The sequence below is a fragment of the Oncorhynchus keta genome, chromosome 7 (assembly GCF_023373465.1).
Source record: "Oncorhynchus keta strain PuntledgeMale-10-30-2019 chromosome 7, Oket_V2, whole genome shotgun sequence".
Taxonomy (NCBI): domain Eukaryota; kingdom Metazoa; phylum Chordata; class Actinopteri; order Salmoniformes; family Salmonidae; genus Oncorhynchus; species Oncorhynchus keta.
In genome coordinates this window covers 39,972,299-39,978,442 of record NC_068427.1, presented here as the reverse complement: position 1 = coordinate 39,978,442, position 6,144 = coordinate 39,972,299, and positions in this window count along the sequence as shown.

The following is a 6,144-nucleotide window of genomic DNA, read 5'->3' as shown; positions in this document are numbered from 1 at the left end:
CTGTCTGTCTGTCTGTGGCCCCAGAGATATGGCTTTTGTCTGCTGAGAGAACACACCTGTTTTAAAGGGCCATGTCTGTCTGTAGATGTGGCCCCTAAGAGAAGGCATCTGATTATAAGGCCCCTGGTCCCTGAGAGAGGGCACCTGGTTCCATGGGGGCCATGCATTATGCAGCGCCCGCATTTCCATGCCACCTCCTTCTCTTCCTCTTCCACCGCAGCAAAAATAGAACCAACGGCAGACAGGCAAATAGGCAGGCAGGCAGACAGACAGACAGACAGACAGACAGGCAGGCAGGCAGGCAGACAGACAGACAGACAGACAGACAGGCAGGCAGGCAGGCAGGCAGGCAGGCAGACAGACAGGCAGGCAGGCAGGCAGGCAGACTGAGGGAGCTTTCGCTTCGTTGTTTTACGACACCCCTCCTACCACTTTCTCTTGTTCCTCCCTCCCTCCCGCCATCTCTCCCTCGCCCTCTCTCCCTCCTGAGCAGGGTTATTGCTCTTGTTATATTCCTCCCTCTTATCCTCGGCGGAGAAAGAGTGACGAGAGAAGAGAAGGAGGCTGCGTCACTCTGGAGGACGGGGGCCTTAGATGTCAGAGATGCAGAGTCTCCGTCTGTTTATTGCCTGCTTAATAAAATGCCTCTGGTGTCTCCCTCCCTTGTGTGCTTGCCTTGCCTCTACTCTACTGCACTGTGGAAGAGGGAAAGAGAGGAATCCTAAGACCATATGTGTCTCTTGGTGTCTAGTCCTGCTGTGCTTTCTGTGCTATGTCCGCATATACAGTGCAAAGGAGAGGAGAGGAGAGGAGAGGAAAGGACACCTCGTTGGGAACTATGGCGTGTAGGGGCAATGTGAGAATATTCCCAGCATGCATTGTGGGCTCTGAGCGTTTACATCGTGGTGTCCTACGGCAGGTGGGCAGTGTATGAATATTACATGATAAAGATGGTTTTCTCAAAACAAAAGCAAGGAAGACTCATCCTGCACTGGTGAAAATAGTAACTGCTTCTCGTTACATTACTGCATGAAATAATGGAGTGCCTATCCTATGACAGTCAGGTCGTCTGGAATCCTTTGTACCCACGCATCAATAACAGCAGCGCCACTGTTGAAACACACAGAGAGGGATAGAAGGAAGAAGAGAGAGACAGAGAGAGAGAGAGAGAGAGAGAGAGAGAGAGAGAGAGAGAGAGAGAGAGAGAGAGAGAGAGAGAGAGAGAGACAGAGACAGAGAGAGAGAGAGAGAGAGAGAGAGGGAGACAGAGAGAGAGAGAGAGAGAGAGAGAGAGAGAGAGAGAGAGAGAGAGAGAGAGAGAGAGAGAGAGACAGAGAGAGAGAGAGAGAGAGAGAGAGAGCTGTTTATTTATTTTCCCTTTTGTACTTTAACTATTTGCACATCACTACACTATATATAGCCATAATATCACATTTGTAATGTCTCTATTCCTTTGGTGTGTAACGTTTACTGTATTTTTTTTATTGTTTATTTAACTTTTGTTTATTATCCATTACAGTTGCTTTGGCAACGTAAACATGTTCCCTATGCCAATAAAGACCTTTGAATTGATTTGAGATTGAGAGAGAGACTGACACCCCTATCAGATCACAGCAAAATCACACTCTACTTGAACAGAGCTATGCTCAATCATGAGGCATCAAAACTAAAGGAACTGAATAACATTAAGAAATTCTATATCTGAGGACTTGGGGGTAGAAGCTGTTAAGGAGCCCTTTGGACAAATACTTGGCGCTCCAGTACCGTTTGCCGTGCGGAACCAGAGAGAAAAGTCTATGACTAGGGTGGCTGGAGTCATATACACCGCCTGGTGTAGAGGTCCTGGATGGCAGGAAGCTCGGCCCCAGTGATGTACTCGGCTGTAAGCACTACCCTCTGTAGCACCTTATGGTCAGATGCCGAGCAATTGCCATACCAGGCGGTGATGCAACCGGTCAGAATACTCATGATGGTGCAGCTGTAGAACTTTTTGAGGTCATGGGGACCCATGCCAAATCTTTTCAGCCTCCTGATGGGGAATAGGCGTTGTCGTGCCCTCTTTACAACTGTGTCAGCTCCTCTGTCTTGCTGACGTTGAGGAAGAAGTTGTTGTCCTGGCACCACACTGCCAGGTCTCTGACCTCCTCCCTATAGGCTGTCTCATCATTACCGGTGATCAGGCCTACCACCGTCGCGTTGTCAGAAAACTTAATGATTATGTTGGAGTCGTGCTTGACCACTGTAAAGGTCTGTATTTATTTTCTTAGTCAACCTTGTGTTCTGTTTCGTTATGTTCTTGAACGTAGCCCTGTCTTTCATTTTTATTCATTGTTTTCACCTGTGTTAGATACTCACCTGGTCTCATCAGCTCCTTATTTACTTCAGTTCATTCTGTTTGTGTCTTTGTGAGGAATTGTTCGTTTTGACTGTACTAAGCCTTTTCCTAGCTCGTCTGTGAGAACCAGCTATAGCCTTCAGTTCTAGTTTTGATTCACCTGCCTGTTTGCCTACCTGTGTATGACCATTGCCTGCCTGTTACCACGATTCCTGGTGAAATAAATACCTGCCTGTGAATCTATACCTTTTTCTGCCTGATTATTAATTACAACCACGTAGTCGTGGGTGAACAGGGAGTACAGGAGGGGACTAAGCACGCACCCCTGAGGGGACCCCGTGTTGAGGATCAATGTGGAAGATGTGTTGTTGCCTACCCTTACCACCTGGGGCCGGTCCGTCAGGACGTCCAGGATCCAGTTGCAGAGGGATGTGTTTAGTCCCAGGGTCCTTAGCTTAGCGAAAGCTTGCTTGGCTTTGGAACATTCTCAGCACATTTAAGGAACTTGACAAAAAAGGTTATTTTCTTACTTTATTTCATGACTTTAACAGAACGTTGTTATATTTCATTTTGGTAATGTTCTCCAACTGGTTTGACATTGGAAATGTTCTCAAATTCAGAGAACGTTAAGAAACTTCTGTGGGAATTTCAGTACTTCAGTATAACGTTTCCTTGTGGTTGTATTTAAAGTCATGTTCTCAGAACAATAAGAAAACGTTCCATAAAAACCACAAGAAAATATTAGTAACGTTTTAAGAATGTTATTTAAAAACATACATTCCGTTCTCAGCATCAACAAAACTCTCTCTAGCCTCGCTCTTGTTAAGTGTGTTCAGGTGTGTTGGCCACGCCCACTTATTGGCAATACCTGATCTTAATGAATGGTTGTTTCCTTTGAAATACGGTCTGTTTGAACAGACTAAAATGAACAGCTTTGTATCAGTTAAGAAAGCATGGCCTGCTGGCTCCATCCTGGTCGTGCATTGGACTAATTCCATGGATCGAGAACAGAAGATCATTAAAAGTCTTATTGCAACATTCAGTGGAAGTTTTAAGGAACCTCCTTGCAACCTGAAAATGAACATTCCCAGAACAGGCTAAATGTTCTCTTCCGTTTTACCTGTCAGGAAACGTATGGCTTCAATCCCAGAACCAATGGGAAATGTATGGCTTCAATCCCAGAACCAATGGGAAACCAAAATGTACATTCCCACAACTTCCAAGGAACCAAATGTGCTGGCTGGATTGTCCTTGATCATTCAGGCCGAGATAGTTAAACTGCACATTGAAACAGCTTTTCCCTGCAGAGGGAGAAAAAGGTGACAACAATGGACCCTAACGCCTCCTCAACACAGAAACTCATGAGTTCCTTTTAGCTGGGGATGAACTGCAAATAAAATGCTGTTGGGTGTTACATAAGGGGCTACAGTATGTAATCTAAGACGATCGAAGAAAACAAAAACTGTTACAGTTCTACTCCAAACCGATGGTAAAAAAAGAAAGAACCATGTATAAAATATAGCCTATATTTTGTTGTTTGCTTTAGAAACAAACACCACACAAGAGATCATTCACAAACAGCTACAGTATTGGGTTGTTCTATTCGATATCAAACTGTTCTTATATTTCTTTCATCAGTGTTTTGAGGAAGCTTTAGAGGGGGAACAACAAAGGAAGTCTGAGATACAGTGCAGACTGTGAGGAACAAACAGTCACCAATATTAGATAATACCACACCAGGCCCCTTTGGTAACCAGGGTAAATAAACGCTCATATCAGACATTCAGAAATACACCATGAACAGTATCATACACCAAGCCACCTGTCTCTTTCCCATGAATTACCATTTGGTTATTTATGCATTTTCAAAGCTTGCGGCATAGTTAGGCCTTTGATGAACCCCCCTGCTTTTTTAATCCTTGTTTGGTGGAGCACCTTGGCAGAATGAAAGGGGCTCCTAAAGGAGAGCAGAGTAATTCAGCTAGCACATCAGGATGGCTCCATGCTAGCCCAGGGATACGGTGGCGGGGAGCGTGGGGCGGGGAGCCAGAGAGAGAGCGAGCGCCTACCCAGGGGAAGACGCACAGCAGGGGCTCAGAGAGAAAGAAAGCGAGCCTCTGCGGCCCACTCTCCTCCAACTGTGCCTGCTTTCTCAAGGTCAATCACAGAGCCGGGTACACGCACACATGCAGTAGCTGAGCGAGCATACACACTCACACACACACTCACACACACACACACACACACACACTCACAGAGCCGGGAACACAAACTCACTCACAGAGTCACACACACGCAAACACACACAGCCGGGTACAGACACACACACACACACTCACATTCCCTGAGCACTAGACACACATTCACTCAGGGTGGAGGACAAAAAGAGAAGCGGCTCCCTGCATCTCTTTCTATTGTGACATATCTACAATATAATATAGCTACAATTGTGACATATCTACTATATAATACCTACTATTGTGACACATCTACTATATAATATGTACACCATTGTGACATATCTACTATATAATATATACTATTGTGACATATCTACTATATAATATCTACTATATAATATGTCTACTATTGTGACATATATCTACAATATAATATATATACTATTGTGACACATCTGCTTTATAATATATCTACTATTGTGCCATATCTACGATATAGTATATCTACTATTGTGACATATCTACAATGCAATACATCTACTATTGTGACATATCTACGATATAGTATATCTACTATTGTGACATATCTACGATATAGTATATCTACTATTGTGACATATCTACGATATAGTATATCTACTATTGTGACATATCTACAATGCAATACATCTACTATTGTGACATATCTACTATATAGTATATCTACTATTGTGACATATCTACGATATAGTATATATACTATTGTGACATATCTACAATGCAATATATCTACTATTGTGTCATATCCACTATATAACAAAATGTAGTATTTATTAGCTGTCAAAATGTCAACCATGGGGTGATAAAAAGCTGATTATTCTAACACAGATGCACAGTGTATTTATGGTAATAGACCAAATGCTTCTATTGATTATTGTGTGTATGTATGTGATCACTGTGTTAGCGCGATTGTGAGTTTTTTTCCTGCATTTAAAGCCCACTAAGTCCCTCTTGTAAAAGATAATTTCACCTCTTGGTCAAAATTGTATTTTTTTCTCCTTTGAGGTTTTAGCCAAACAGCTGCAAATTCACTGTTGGTCATTAACAAGGCAGGGTCAATTCCCCAAACAATGTGTTTCATGTCACAATAAAAAGCAGTTTTTTATGTCTTGTATCCGTAAAGCAGTATTACACAGATAAAACACGTAGAAACAAGCATCTGGAGGATTATAAAAAGAATTGCCTTGATAAACTCACAGATCCATGGCAGAAGCCACATCAACCCTCTTGAACAGGCAGCAGGAGGTTGAGACTGGAAACCACGGGTCCTTATCCTGTACACTGTGATATGCTGCCCCCACCTGGACAGAAAGTATGTTGTCAGTAACCAGGCAATCTCAAATATAGTGGTTTTATACCGCCCTCTTGCTGTCTTGACAGTTATTTCACACATTTGAAGTGACATTAAGAAAAGAAACAGTAACACCAACCATTATTTGTGTACCTATATGTACATTAATAGATTAATACCCCCCTCACCAGCTCCAAAACCACACCTCAGACAATTGTAAAGACAGCATGCATGGCTCTCAAATGGCCGTCAAACATGACAGGAACAACACCTGACATCCTACTCAGGAATTATTTTTG